This window comes from Diabrotica undecimpunctata, chromosome 7, assembly GCF_040954645.1.
Source record: "Diabrotica undecimpunctata isolate CICGRU chromosome 7, icDiaUnde3, whole genome shotgun sequence".
Classification (NCBI taxonomy): domain Eukaryota; kingdom Metazoa; phylum Arthropoda; class Insecta; order Coleoptera; family Chrysomelidae; genus Diabrotica; species Diabrotica undecimpunctata.
Genome location: NC_092809.1, coordinates 124,290,004 through 124,306,827, shown reverse-complemented (window position 1 = coordinate 124,306,827; position 16,824 = coordinate 124,290,004). Strand labels below are relative to the sequence as shown.

Below are 16,824 nucleotides of genomic sequence, written 5' to 3'. Positions count from 1 at the left end.
TAAAATAAAATAAAATAAAATATAGTCAGGAAAGTTAAGAGGGATACACGATAAAATTGAAGCGATTTAGAAAAAATTAGAGGGGGATACGATAAAATAGAAAAAAGGCAGAAAAAATGAGTGGAGTGACGGTAGATTGCAGTTGATTGGATCCCCCGTCGCATGGGCAAAATCACTAGTATATGTATAAACACGCACTTGCTTTTTCGTAGACTTTATTTAGATTCTAACCATTTTGTTTTCGGCCCCATGAACCTTTTTTTTATTTGATAACCGGTATTTTGGTAATCCCATAGATCTATTTCGTTCGAAGTATACTTTGTATGTTTTTGTTTCACTGATTTATATCTGATATTCAAGGTCCTTGTACTTTTTTTGATGCTTAGGATATGCAATAATTTTTCTTTTTTTTTTTGTTTGTTTTTTGTGTTGTTTTTTATTATAAAAAGATATTTCAGCTGTAAATAAACCATTCTTAGTTTCTTTATTTAATATATTCGTCTTCTTCCCATAGTTATTCTGCTGATGCTAATATTTTGAGCCGCAGTTTTCTCCATGCATTATATGTTCGAGAGAACATATAATGCATTTTTTCTTTTTTCAATCTGCTTAACAATTCAACTTTCTTCGCGTAATACACCTTTCTATATGTACATATCTCAAAAGAGTTAAATATTTCAAACTGCTCTCAATATAACTCATAGTATAGGACACTGTATATAAACTTGCTTTTCCAGTTCCAACTTCTATTTTATCACTGCAATCTTTAGTTTCTGTTATTAGTGCTTGTATGTACATCTACTTCTGTAGTTTTTCCATCTGGTGGCTTTATTCCATTAGAGTTTCGTAAGTATTGGTATTAATAATAATTTTCATTAACTTGTTTTTTTTTTTAAGTTGAGAGACGCAAGGGAGTTCAAGGAATCTATTTCTTGGCGTTTAGGTATGTAGACCATAGAAGGTTCCTAGGAAATGTTAAAAAAAATATCAGCAAAGATTGTAACTTACGAGAAACAAACCTAAGACGCAAATTCCACAACTCGTTTTTAAAGGTGGAGTTGCTGATACAAATAGAGGGAAATCTCTTATATATATTATTCGTATTAAGTGTATATGGCCGGGTACTAGAGAGCCATTGGAAACTATTGAAAGATGCTTTAAGTACTTAACGCATGATAGATCAAATTTAAGGAAATAAGTAGTGCGTAATGTAACAGAAAAATTGCAGTGAAACTTCTATGAGATTAGATAAAGTCTAAAAGAAAATGATAGAGTGCGAGTTGCACTCCTCACTTTATGAGCATGCTGTCTCCATTGGCTGCGATCATGTGCTAGATCGACGGTTTATGTAGGGTTTTCCCACCAGAGTCTTTATTTGGTCTGTTCATCATGTTGGAGATCTTATTGTTGGTCTTCAACCTTTAAGCTTTTCTCTACTACCAATAAATTTCTGTTCCCCGTTCTTCTGGTTATGTCTTATCCTTTTTATAAAGACGCCTATTCTGTCTGTTTTTCAATGTACCTCCAGTAAGTTCTCGATCCATCATTTTTGTAATCTTCCTACTGATCGTCTTCCTGTTGGGGAACCGTTTCTTGCCGCCTTTACTACTCTATTTGTTGTCATTGGGCTTATATGATCGTTCTTTTCTACTCTTCTATTTCTTACCCAGTCCTTGATGTTCTCCTCCTTGTCTCGAATATCTGTACTTCTAGCTCTTTCCCATAGTGTTTTACCATCTATTTTTTTTAAGTGTTTTCATCTCTGCTGTTTCTAACATTCTTTTTGTCCTCTCTGTGTCAAGTCGTGTTTCTGTCGCGTATGTTATTATTGGTCTGATGACTGTTTTGTAAATTCTGCCTTTCATTTCTTCTCCGATATTTTTATTTCTCCATATTCTTTCATTCAGGCAACCTGCGGCTCTATTTGCTCTATTCACTTGTTCTTCCATTTCTCTTTCGAGCTTTCGGTAGCTAAATAATATGGTGCCTAGATATTTAAACTTTATTATTTGTTCTATTATCTGACATTCCAGCTTCAAATAATATCTGAGTAAATTTGATGTTACAACCATGCATTTTGCGTTTTTTGGGGAAATTAATATGTTAAATTTTCTGATGGTTATATTAAATTGGTGCAGCATACATTGTAAATCATCTTCAGTTTGGGAGAGTAGTATTGAGTCGTCTGTATAGCAGAATCTTTTAAGCTGTTTTTCTCCCATTTGGTATCCTTTTTTAGTTCTTACTTTTAAATTATTTCATCCATAATCAAGTTGAACAGAGGACCTAGAGGACTCAGGAATCGCCTGTCTTATGCTATTGCCAGCTTTAGTAGGATCAGTCAGTTCTTCTACTTTTACTTTTATTGTTTTTTTGGTATTCTGGCTATGTGGCTAAAGTAATTTAGGTATAATCTATTTTGTTGAGGGTCTATGGTTTCAGCTACGTATGTAGTAATGTTAAAAATAAGAGCATTGACTAACCTTAGCTTATATTCCCTTTTATTGTTCAATCTTTCCATATTTGAACTCATTTAGCGGTTGCGATTCGGGCCATTGCTAGTCTAGGCCTGATTTCAAAGGAGCTATCGCCATTACTAATTATCAGGGAGCAGAAATATACAAATCTGTCTACTACTTCGAAATTCACCACTTGGTAAATGTGGGCTAGATTATTATACCGAGACCAAAATTAGGTCCTATATGAATGTGATTAAATTATAGGTCACTTCCTTAAAAATTGACCCAATCTTGATTTTAACTTGATTGTCCGTCGTCCTTCGAGGGAAAGAAATAGAGAGAGGGAAAGAGAAAGAGGGAGAAAGTAGTTTGAAATAAAAAAAAATATTACAATTGCGATCTAGCGATTCTAGCAGTGTATAACGAGCCAGATGTAGTACACAAGCTCCACAACAGCTCAAGTACTATTAGTATTTAACACTGTTGGTAAAACGTGTTCTTCTAATCGATTTATTTGGACGTTCTACTAGATGAACTACTGAAACTGTAGAATCAAAATAAAGATATGACACTAAATGGCACATAATATAAATTATAAAGCAGAGATAAACTTAGAAGTTGGTAAATTAGGCAACCCCGCAAAAAGTGAATTCAAAGAGGATACAAATATTGTTTATTGTTACATTATTAGTACCCAGTTCTATATAATTGACACCCAACATGTTAAAATGCTCTGTACGTTACATTCCTTTAATTAAGCCCACATTGTAAACATTTTTGCCTTTTTAATTTTAAAAGATTTTTCAGGCTGATAATGGCAAATCATAAATAATAAATTTCATCTAGTCATTAGAGGAGTCACAATTATCCCACGTCTAGGAACCGGCCACCTCATCGGTTTTATCTTGTGCGTTACCGTTTGTCTTTTTTTATATAATTAATCGACCCATCGTCATATTTATTCACGATATTCGCAATTCAATTGTTTGTAGAAAACAAAATTAATGCCCAGTAATGATGCAACAGGCGGTGAGATACATCACGGCCGTGTAGGTGTGGGTGTGCTCTCTAGAGAAAGTTTTTAATTATATGTGAGACTTCAGACGTTCATGGACTGTCGAAAGGGTAATAGTGCGGTAATTTCGGGATCTGACCCTGCATTTTTAAATTTTCTGTAATATGTTTTGATTATTTAATACTTAAAAACATTTTTGCAGTATTTATGTAAAGAATTGGGTATATAGCTGGCCCCTATAATGGCGTTGTATTATTTTTTTCTCTATAGTAAAATACTGAGCAAGCGTCACGGAATTAGCGCCACAAGATGGCGCCATAACGGGTAGAGTCACGAAGTAACGGTTCTTTACACCGATTTACTACTGTTAATAAAATATTTGAATCGTAAGGAATGTCAAAATTTAAACGTCATAAATGTCATCCAATTAATAAGAATATTGAATCGTTTGTTTAAATATTTATGACACTTCTCATTTTAAAATTATTTCATATAAATACAATAATTATTATTTTTAAACATCTTATTTCGTTTATATAATAAATAAATTTACTACCAATGATATTTATATATTATTCATTATTAATTTAATATCTCATCTGAATTTGACAGGTCTGTTGTAGTCTACTGTACCGCCTAATGTCTCATCTTTTTTTATTGGTTTCTTTGAACGGTGGCTATATTGTATTTATTTGAACATCCTTCGCCTATTCCATACGCTTGTTTTGTTTTCGTTTAATTTACAGGCTAACTTTGGATTTTCATCAGACAAGAGCGTTTCCAGATCTTTGAACAATACAGTTGTTTGTTCTTTGTCTCTTCTTTTCATCTTAAAATGTGTAGTTATTATAAATGTGAAGATTCTTGTAGTTTTTTTGAAGCTGGGTCTGCATCTTTGTTTATTTAAAGTTACTTGTATTGGACTGGCAAAATTTGTATCGTTTCATCAGAATAAGAATTTTATACTTATATTTTACTTGATTTAAGCATCAAATAAACATGGTTATTTTTGATAAACCTAGAACTTTCGAACTTTCGAGGACTAAGATATTGTTCTTCGATAGCTATTTTCCTCCGATATATATTATACTGTGTACTATTTTTTTACATTTGTAATTTGATAGAATCTCTAATTTAAAGGCCACACTTAATAAAGAAGCGCCACATGACGTCTCAGGACCAGAAGAACCCACTCCACGCAACGGTGCGTTCGATCATGAATGCATGCATATAACCTTATGCAACAAAGAAGAACACGGGATAAGGAGCAAAAGTACAAAGAACCCAGAAAGGTGGAAAAATGCGTGCATCGAAGAAAAAAGCAGATCTTGGAAAACCAGATTATGTAAGAGCTTCAATTACTAAAGGGAAAAAATGAAACTAGAAAGTTCACATGAAAGAAACAAGAAAAGAATTCATACGACGGTTGACGATGTGTAGGGGCAAAATTGACATATAGTTAGTATTAGGGACGCAGTACAAAGCAGACGGGTTGAGCACTACTTGGTACCAAAATAGAAAATGATGCGTCATCCTAAAGACCAAAACATAACACCCACGTAGAACCTCCTTCAATATAGGAAGTGAGAGACGCAATCACACGCCTCAAAAATAACAAGTCCCTAGGAGTGCAGAGCTCTTTAAAAATGGAGTTAACAGCATTATGCACTAAATTCACAGCATGATAGTAAAAGTCTGAGAAAAAAACAAATGCCAGGGGAATGGTGTACTGAAGTCATATGTCCACTGCACAAAAAGAGAGATTTGTGGAATGTAAAATTATAGGAGTATAACTCTTCTGAACAAAATATACAAAATTATCTCCAACAGCCATTTAAAACGTACGTAGAGGAAGTCCTTGGTGAATATCAAAGCGGTTTTAGCCCAAGTAGTTCAACAATTGACCAGATTTTGGTGCTACGTGCTGGGAGATTAAAAATAATAAATAGCTGATCACTAATACACCAATATTATTAACAAGATACAAATATCCAGCAACCATGGTAAATATCCATATGAATAATAAAACATCGATGTTTAATGAGGACTTTTACAAGAAGACCATATTTCAGTAAAAATTATGATTGTTTTGAAGTACCCTTTTAAAACTCTAAGCTGGTAAGATAGTGAATACAAATAGACAACGAAGAAATTAACATCCATCCATCCAATAGCAGTACAGCCAAAGTCGGGTCTTGGCCTCCTTTGGTAAGCTTCTCCAAAGATCTCAATGTACTGTTGATCCTTTTTATGAACGTGTTTTAGGAAGTTTTTGGTATCCCTATCTACTTCATCCTTCTATCTCTTTTTTGATCTTTTACCAGGTTGCTTTTCTCGCATGTAAACATTCATTTTACGGATTCAAAACGGATTTTTATATGTTTAAAATAAACTGAGGTATAGAAAAAACTAACGAAAGTATCAAAACAAAAACGAATGCAAAAGATTTTACCAAAATTTAAAATCTAGATGGACCGGTCATCTCACACGAAAAGGGAATATCTTGGGTAGACAAGTATTTATAGAATTATGTGGAATTCAGATACTGACCAAACCAACTGATAAACGAGAACAGATAAACATACAGAAAACCGTTAAGAGGGGATCTACGTCGGTCCGCGGACAAAAATAGCTAGATAAAGAATACGATTAATCCGTAAAAGATAAACAAAACCTTAATTAAAAAAAATCTAGTTAAGGTTATTTGTAATCTACAACATTGCTGAATATTAATCAATAAAACTGTATACATCTCATTATCTTGCTATCTGTCTTTAAAAAACTCAGTCAGGTACCCACATTTACCGCACTATCATATTAACCGTCGACAGTGTAAGCAAAAGCCTATCGTAATTTTTAAATTGATTTAAATCAAACCGTTGTAATTAAGCGCTATAAACGTGGGTTATTTATGCTAAAGGTGAGATGATTTTAGGGCTGGACTATCTCAAACTAAAATCAACTTTTCTAACACTGTTTAATGTTTTATATTTTGAACCTGCTAGCCTTGATTACAGATTTCAGGGGAGATTCCGATTTAAGGCCATAAAGATACAGTACAGTGACAAAAAGAACAAAGAAAAAGTATCAATTGTAACGGGCATAGATATTAGGGACACTACAGATGATAAGGGTTTTTTGGGAGTTAAAATTATAGTTATCGCATAATTTGTATATATTTTGTAGTTACTGACCAGAGTGTTCAAATAAGGCAAGCATTGTATGGAAGGATAAAAATAGTTGTAATTCCCACCAAACAAATATCAAAGAAATTGGTGAAAAGCTGCAAAACTCTGGTTTATTGGTCTAGTGGTCATTACATCACAATAAAAATTTTCTAACAAGGACAAATATTGGATTCTGGTTGTTTACAGACAGCTTTAAACCAAGTAAGATATTGGAGCAATAAATGGCAAATATAACTAAAAAATCTAAATATGCCAACAAAAAAATTTATAATTAAATGAAAGAATAAAACGAATTACTTCCGATATATTAACAACCAGGATATGTTATGAGCAAGTGATACCTTTGACTTGACTCTCAGTTAAAGAAACCAGTTCAATCTTAGGGTGTATCCTTATCTTTAATGCTACTTCATACAGTAGAAGTGAAAATATGCAGAGATCTGGACGATGGTCAGTAAATCAATCGTAACATTTGCAGGAAATCATGAAAGACACCATAACTATAATACCATTGAGACTCTTCAGCTACTCCCTAACAGGTCCCAAAATGACGAAGCTCTTTGACCTACATTAGAGTCCAATGTTAAAGTTAAAAGCAGCAGCATATAGTGGCCAAAATTATAGTATAGTAGTTAAAATGTAACATCATTAGGTAAACCTCAATATAATTTTTTAATCTCAGGTTATTATAAAATTGCTTACTGATCTAAAAGAAGACCAAATTGTGATAAGATGCACTACAGGTGTAGAAATAAAAATATCTGGCCACACTAAAGTTCTTGTTTTATTCACTGGATTTTTTCTTATATTCTATATAAAAACTATTATCGGATAATTTAATAAGGAATTAAAATTGAAACAAATTTAGAATTAAAATTAAAGAACAATTTGGACAGCCTTATGTAATAGTACATTTACTATACATGTTTTAACTGTACATTTATTAACAAGAATAATATGGCCCTATTTAATAAAAATATGTAAAGCATGACTCAAATAAAAAGTTGCTGAAATGTCCTTATTATTAATTCTACTTGAACGTTCTTGGAAATTATTTGTAGATGAATCATAGTGAGAGTTTCCTCTTCGTCATCTAAAGAGATTGGGATGTCGTTTTTATTTTTGGTTTTGTGGGAATCTTATATAATATATTGCTACTAGTTTTACTATTAATTATAATAATTACTCATAAATGTTTTAAGGCCATCAGGTTGCTCATATTGGGGACACTATGATTAAAATAATGTTTGTACTGTATATAAAAGAGCTGTAACATTTTTTTCAATTTGTTTTTCCTTTTTTGCTGTATATTTTCCTCTATAAGATTTCCCCTTTTTCTTCCCATTTATTTTATTTTTCAACATTATTTTGCTTGAATTTATTTTTTTTGCTTTAATCTCTGTATTTAAATTAACGATTCGCGCATATCAATTTAATTGTTTTTGCTTCCTTTGCTTCCTTTCCATGCTATAGTTTTTTTATTGGTCTCTTTTGTTTTTGATGTATAATTTTTCTGTCCGTATATTTTTTGTTTGCATATACCTACTGATATAAATGTTGAAATATATATTGCATTGTAAAGTTGTCTACTCATTTCTAATTATATGTTTGATGTTCTAATTTCATAAGGCTCTAATGTATGAAATAACAGTATGGAAAAAACAAAAGTGTTCGTAATAAAACACATGCACTAGTAAGCAAAAAGCAAGCTCACAAGTAGGAAATGTTCTCCATGGATATGAAGTATGACTTTTACAGATTGCAGAAAGAAATGTGAAGATTCGTAAGATAGCAACGAACAGAAATGAGAGATCTGTCGAAGGTAAACCATATTATCAAAGATAAGGGGATAACATAACAACTAAACTACACAATGAAAACTAATAGAATTCCTGAAACCGAAAATAACATTAAATTAATTAACTCAAACAAGAGAAAGCAAAGTGACAGATCTAACTCAATTGAAAAACAGAAAAATTGCGAGGAAATATGGAATAGCAAACGAGCTCATGAAATATGGCAGGCCACAGCTAATGCACAGTTAAAAATCATCTATTTTAATAAAATGCTAGGACAAGTCACACGGAAACGCAGTTTGTCCGGGATCATAACTGTTAGCGCCACCTAGGACAGAGATCTGAACTACCAACTGACATTTCAACCTACTGAGTTATTCATATTTTATTCATGAAACAATACGTTTAGTTAATATTACTAGTAATACTAATTACATACTAATAATACGAATAATTTTTTCGCAAACTGTATCGTAAGATTTTCGTTAGATTTAATAAGTAAAATAATTTAAAGCTTTACTTACTACTACTACTAGGGCCACCTAGGAAAGAAATCTGAACTACCAACTGTCATTTCAATTTATTTTCTGAGTCAATCATATTTTGTTCTTTAAATGTAGAAAATCCGGCAACACTGTAACTGAAGTTAGTGGTTCATTTTTCTTTTGTTAAAAAATAATCATTTAAACTAAGTACTTAATTAATTTGTAATTGTCTCTTATATAACCTTAAAATGTAAACTTTGACCGTCCGGCCCAAGCGACTCATACTTCTATTAGGAAGAAATCAGAAAACATTGAGTGTAGTGACTATAAATGGCCAATGATTGGATCTCCCGTTGCATGGCGACGGGCAAAATCACTAGTGTTTAATAAAATTACAAGATTAGGACGAATATTGAAGAATGAAAAACCAGTGTTATACTCCCACTGTTTAAGAAAGGCGAAAAAAATATGCAAAAATATAAAAATATGGACGACTTCTTCTTCTTCTTTTTCTTCCCCAACTTTTCCCTTTTCAGGGGTCGCTGTTTCTTACTCTTCTTCGACACTTATTTTTATCCATTCTGTCTTCTTTATCTAAACCTTTCTCCCTGCTGAGGTGAAGATGGCATGACTATGTGGCAGAGGACTTGGGGTAGAAAGGTTTACGTGAAGAAGAAATGATGGATTTGAAACGATGAAGAATTTAGAGCAATTATAGGGGATTAAATCTGTTAAAACTACAAATTTGTCAACATATGGCATCAACGTTATTGGCAACAAGTTACACTACCTCAGATTCACTGACGACTTCGTGATTATGGAGATCACATTCGAGGAACTACAAATTATGCTGGAGGAACTCGCAGACAGCTCCCAATACGTCGACCTAAAAATGAATAGGGCAGAAACAAAAACAATGACAAACACAGACGATCCGAGACATATATAAATGGCAATGATATAGAACAAGTCCAAGAATAAAATAGATCCAAAGTGCTGAAATCACTAGAAGAGTAACACTGGTATGGACAGGATTTGGAAAACTCATTAAGAACTGCAAAATATCTCAATAATTGAGGAGCAAAGTGTTAATATATCCTTCCTATCATGACATATGGATGTAAAACCTAGACTCTAACTAAGGAAAATATGAAAAACTAGCCACAACAGAAAGAGCAATGTTAGGTAAACGATTCTCAAATAGCGAAAGGAACGACTGGGTCAGATCAAAAAAAGTTTAAGATATCACCACAAAAATTGCCGGACTCAAACCAAATTTTGCAGGCGACCGGAACAATCGGAACAAATTGGAAGTGTGTTACTCAGGATAGAGATTTATGGAAAGCGTTTCGAAAGGCCTATATCCAAAAATGGATGGAATAGTTGGAAAGCAATAGAATATAACAAATTAAACTAGAGTCGGTTATATAATAGACAAATGCCCACAGTCCAATCATCATCATCATCAACAGCTATTCCATCCATTGTGGGATGTAAGCCTCCCTTAGGTATGTCCATCCATTTCTGTTTGTGGTTTTTTGCATCCATTCGTGACCAGCATTCGCTTGATGTTATCAGTCCATCTGGTTTGAGGTCTGCCTTTACTTTTCTTGTTTGCTCTTGGTCACTATTTAATTGTTCGCTTCGTCCAACGGTTGTCTTCAATTCTTTCTCTGTGTCCTGCACAGTTCCGTCACAGCTGAGCTTTGTGTTGAACATTCTCCGTTTAAACGCCATGTTTCAGCTCTATATGTTAGTACCGGTAGCACATACTGAATGAAATTTTTTGACGTTAAAGTATTTGTTAAGTTTGATTTAAATACTGTTTGTAATCTTCCGAATGCTGTTCATGCTAGGAACATCTTCCACAGTTAAATAGTAGTCCAATAACATGCCACCTAATATTGAATGAAGTGATAAAACAAGTAAAAGTTAAAAGAGGATATCAAATGGAAAAAAGGAAATAAAAATAATGTTGTGTAGATGACGCACTCCTGATAGCGGAAAACAAAGACGACTTACAGGTATTTACATTACTAGATTAGCAGAACATAGAATAATTTGAATAGCTCGTAGTATACCTAGGTAAAAGTAATAGATTGAGATGTTCTAATTTTAATATGTCCATTTTTTGCTTGCTTTAAGGGTATTTAAGAAAATAATGGTCTAAGAATAAGACAATATGAGGTAAAATAATGTTAATTAGTTTAAAGTAATCAGCTCCACCAAATCTTAGTATTTACAAGAGTTTATCATCATCTTAACCTCTAAAAATCTGTCTGTATATTCGTGGTAGTTTTTTTTTACTTTTCCTTTGATTTTAATGTCTTGTTTTCTAATTTTCTTAAGTTTTCCCTTACTTAATGCTTAATTCGTGCTCTGAATGTATCTCTACTTTTCCTTCCAGCTGGTTGTTGATTATTATGGTTTGTATACATTTGAGAGTTTCCATGTCGTTAATTTTATTTAAATGTCCTTGTTCCAATTGCCTGTTTTCTTTGATGGACCTCACAAATGACTGATTAAAGTTTCACTGATCAATCTTCTTCTTCTTCTTCTTCGCGCGACTAGGATTACTCCTGTTTGTCTGCCTCTTATTCTGTTTCAGTCGTTGTTGACTGTACATTACCTTTCCTACTTTTTGGCGGCCTTCCAACGGGTCTTCTGATATACGGCTTGTTGTTTTTACAGATGTTCGCTAATCTATCTGGTCCCATTCGGTTTACATGTTCATTCCAGTTTTTTTTTTCTTGTTTTTATCCACCTGTTAATATTTTTACTGATCAGTTTGATGATAAAAATACAGGAATATTTCTGCCAAATCTAACAAGATAATAAAGAATCATAAATAAATTAGCTATTCTTGAATCTAGAGGAAACATGATGGATACTATTAACTACCATTCTTATTACATGGCAAATTTATTTGAAACCTTCCCTAGCAGAGAAAGAAAAACTAGGATAACAGTCTATAGCACAAAACAACTATTACAGCTTCAAGACAAATAACATAAACACGCTGAGCACAAAAAAAATACGAAAAACCAGGACTATAAGAATATAAGGGAATTACATAAGGGAATAAGAATAAAATAGATTAGTGGACTTCGAAAAAGCATTCTGTAAACTACAGCATGTAAAATTAATGCAGATTTAAAAAACCATAGGAATAGATAACAAACTGCTATCATAACAATTAAAGATGACTACACCGATGAAATCTCCATACAACGAGCATTTAGGCACGGTTGCATTATATCCCTAACATCGTTCAATGCTTACTCGGACTAGTTATTTAAAAAGTCACTTGAAAGACAGTCATATGGAATAAAAATCAACGGGGAACTACTTAATGTAATTAGATACGCGGATGATACAGTAATTGTTAGGCTTTAGTCTTAATCCGTTGCAGAGTTTCAATTAAATGGAGTATAAGTTGGAAAAGTTCGCAAAATAATATATTTGGGAACTGTCTGCGCAGGTTGTCATACCTCAAAAAAGAGTTTAATATGGATTGAAGACCATGGCATACCATTTCTGGAATGGGTTTCTAACACTCCCGACTTGTCCCCGATAGAGACTTTGTGGCGCGAAATGAAAAAAAGTTTCAGAAAACATTCTGCCAGTTCCATCAACGAATTGAAGGAAACATTGCAAGAAATATGGGATTCGTTTGCATACAAATTTTGTCATAACTTGGTAAAAACTATGCCTCAAAGAATTGTGGATGTCATTAAAAATAAAGGGGATGTAACTCTTGGTAAAGAGGTAAAGTGGTAAACTTTTATATTTTTTTTTTGTTTATATTACATATTCTGTGCGTTTTTTTTTTAATTTATTATTATTGTGTTTAATGAATAGTTTTCATTACGTTGTAAAATATTTTCTATAATTAGGAAATTTAAAAATGTTGTTCGGTGCATTAAAACTTCTAAAATTTACGCTGCGCTTTTATTTTTGTTCTCTAAAATTTAATTTTCTTATCAATCTAATGTTGAGCCAACTGATATTGGAAGGGGCTCGTAGATACAGACATAGAAATAAAATGCAAAATAGCAATGACTAAAACTACTTTTATAAAAATGGAGACATTTCTTTGCAATAATCATCTTAGTTTAGAACTAAGACAAAGAACGGTTAAGTGCTGTACTTTTGTATCGAGCAGAAGTGTGGACACTAAAAGTATCAAGTATGAAGAGAATTAAAGCATTGGAAATGAAGATTCATATACGGATGCTGAAGATACCTTGGATACCAACAAAAACTAATGGGAAAGTACTAAGCAGGGTCAATAAAAATAGAGAATTGCTAAAAATTGTTAAACATCGTAATTAAGAGTACAGATATAATAAAAAAAGATTGTTACAGTTAAGTTGATTAAGGCTTGCAAAAGATATTAATGCAGGCTAAATGTAATTCCAAAACTAATACAGCATTATGAAAAAACAATATATATATATATATATATATATATATATATATATATATATATATATATATATATATATATATATATATATATATATATATATATATATAACAAAGAAACCCAAAAAGCAACATGTGCTTTGAAAAAAATAACTTTTTTTGGAGCACCTATTATTTTCTTCAACAAACAATTTAATATTATTGTTTTTTAGAAAATGTAGGTCTGGAAATCGTAATGCAATCATCTCTATAAAATCTACGATAATTTCAACAACTTCATCATCTTGTGGTAGCTCTAGATTATTTGAGTTGTCACAAACGACGTAAACCGTATGATGGTACTATTAAGGGCATAGGCGCAATATGTAGCTTTTCAAAATGTTCAATGTGTTTTAAATGTATTTATTTTTTGCGAATCCTGAGAAAACTAATAAGTGTATTTGAAAAATTTAAAGACATAATGAAAGATTACGTTATTGCCGAGGGCCGAAAGTCCGTTAAAACTTCTATAATGTTTATTTTAATAAGTTACAGGGAGGAAAAGAAAAGGGAAAATTTAGTGTGACTTTTAATTTCAAATATCTCATTCAAAAGAAACTTTTTGGTTATTCTTTCGGCCTTCAGTAATAATGCAATCTTTCATTCTGCGTTTAAATTTTTTTAAAATACTTATTAGTTTTTTCAGGATTAAAAAAAAAATAAAAACATTTAAAACGCATTGAACATTTTGACAGACGACATTTTGCGCCTATCCCCTTAGAAAGAAACAATAAAATACTAACGGTTATTTTATCTTTAGAGAAAATAATTTTTCAGAAAAATTCGTCTAAAATTAAGACAGATGTCTTTCTTAAAAAATATTCCTTATGTATCAGCTATATAGCGCTATATCGCTTTATCGCAGAAGCCCAATAGAATCTAGAAGCAGAAGCCCAACCAGACGTAACACTATCCAAGTGCCAAGAATACACAGAAAATTGTCAATTTTTCAAAATTTATATTGTTAAATATTCTCAGAAAATTTATTCATCGTAAATATATTACAGATTGTAAATATATTGGGACGTTAATTTAAAAAAAGTTTACGATATATATACTTGTATAAAAATTGCAATATAGTCAAGCTCTAACGAAAATATTTGAAAACTCCATAAAAACTAATATCGTTTCAAGATCGTACATAAAAATTATTTAATAGTTAAAAAACAAAAATATTTACAACTTACTACATACCACGTTGCAGGAGAAATATCCAAACAAAATATATTCACTGTTAAAAAAAATCTTAACTGAATTTCGCAAAAGACACTACTGGTACATCACCCACTCGCCAAGCAAGAGCGCAGTGTTATCTCGCGAAGTCGCAAGAGATGTTACAAAAGTGGCGCCTATATCAATATAAGTGGATTTTGCCACCGATTGCAGAATTCCGCATAGAGTGAAAGGAGCAGCTCGTTGTTGTTTCCTTCCCTCTACTCATCTTCTTGTCTTCTCTCCTTAACTCAAAATCATGCGAAACACTTGTTACCTACCGTCATTTGTTTCTCATGTAAATCACTTTTCAATTGCATTACTTCGACGTGATATGCAGAGGAGATTATTTATAAGGTGGGTATGTTTTCAAGGATCTTATACAGACTTTCAGATATATTTTCGATTAAAATGATTGATTATTGCCTGTTTCATTAAAAGGTTTACAAATGTAGTCTTATATTCTTCACTCCCTTTAAGTAAGTAAAAATACTTACTATGTAAATGTTGCGTTTGAAGAAAAAAAAAACGAAATATATTACCGTAACAATGTATTATTTGCAACCGACAAATTAAAACAAAGTTCTGGTCATAAATACTTGGAAAGCTCTTTTGGATATCTCTTATAGTGTTCTTGATATTATGAATATTATGTTATCGAAATAAATCTTTTTCTTATGGTGACCTGTTAAATGAATGAACGTTGGCGATTTCTTCGGGATATTTTTCTCTATCCTATGCTGTAGTTCAAGAGTTTTTTTGCTTCCGACTCAGCATTTTTCTTCAATGTTACCTGTTACTTCGAGTTGGGGGGGGGGGGCAAAATATTTCTGATTTCTAAATACATGTCCTAACGTATGATAATATGATTTTTGCAAACTTTTATTTGACAGTTTTGTCAGCTCGGATCTAACTAACGGTGGTAACTGAAAAGCAGAAGTTCGGAAACGTTTTATTATGGCAAAAAATGCGATGACTTGCCTAACTAAACTTTGGAAAGATGAGACTGGTGAATGTCCTTGTATTCTAAATATTTCTATACGGGGCAGAGACTTTGACTCTTCGCGGACAAAAAACTGATGCTTCTTTGAGATGTGGTGCTGGAGAAAAATGCTGCGCATACTTTGGACAGCTCATAGGACAAACGTTTCCATTCAAAACCAACTCGAGATTAAAAAAAGGCTGTCCATAATATGTCTGCAAAGTATTATAAAGTTTTTCGGTCACGTGGTTCTCAGAGATGACGATAGTTTGGAGAGATTAATGGTTTCTGGAAACGTTCCGGGGAAAAGATCAAGAGAATGATCACCAACTAGATGGCCCGCCAAATTAATAATTGAGCTGGAAACTCATTCTGCGAAGCTTTCAAAGCAGCTGAAGATAGAGACCAATGGAGAAAAATTGTAAGGAATACCGGAAGAAATCACGATCCTCAGTAATAAAGAAATGACAAGAGAGAGAAAACTTTTATTATATGAAGTAGCTCTCTTTCTATGCTTACACGATCGAGAACCTGTCCATTTATTATATGGTCAGTCCAGTATATATATATATATATATATATATATATATATATATATATATATATATATATATATATATATATATATAATTTAGCTCTCCAGGCCTAGAAGGCCCATGGCTTGGGTTACTATTCTTTTCCATTCTTTTCTGTTTGTTGCTTTATTTTTCCAGTTTGGTATTTTTTCTATGTCTTTTTCAACATCCTTCTTCCACCTGGTTTCTTTTTGGCAGTCTCGTGTTTTCCATCCTTTGGATGTGTCCCAACCATCTCAGTCTTTGTGACTTTATGATCCCTACGATATTCGGCTCTCCATACATCTCCTCTAATTCCATATTTGGTCTTTTTATCCATATACCATTCCATAATTTACCTCCAAATATTTTCCTGAGGACTTTTCTTTCCCAGACTTGCAGCAAGACTTGCTCTGATTTGTTCATTGTCCATGTTTCACTGGCATATAATACAATAGGTCTTATTACTGTCTTATATATTCTTACCTTAGCCCTTCTAGATATGTTTTTGCTTCTTAATAAATTGTTTAGTGCAAAAATACAACGGTTACCGGCCATAATTCTCGCTTGGATTTCTTCCTTCATATTTGGTCTTCTCGTGAATGTCGCTCCTAAATACTGGAATATTTCTACTTCTTCGAATTTATATGTTTTTTCATCTGTTAT

The 16,824-nt window shown here is 32.5% G+C and overlaps 1 protein-coding gene across 1 annotated transcript in view; it reads right to left on the bottom strand.

Moving 5' to 3' along the window:
* LOC140446964 (protein drumstick-like) overlaps positions 1–14,758 on the bottom strand; it is a 40,719-nt gene extending 25,961 nt beyond the window's left edge. Inside the window, 1 exon segment of the mRNA XM_072539556.1 lies at positions 14,605–14,758. The gene's annotated coding sequence lies outside the window, so the exon portion shown is untranslated.
* Positions 14,759–16,824: the final 2,066 nt, after the last annotated feature.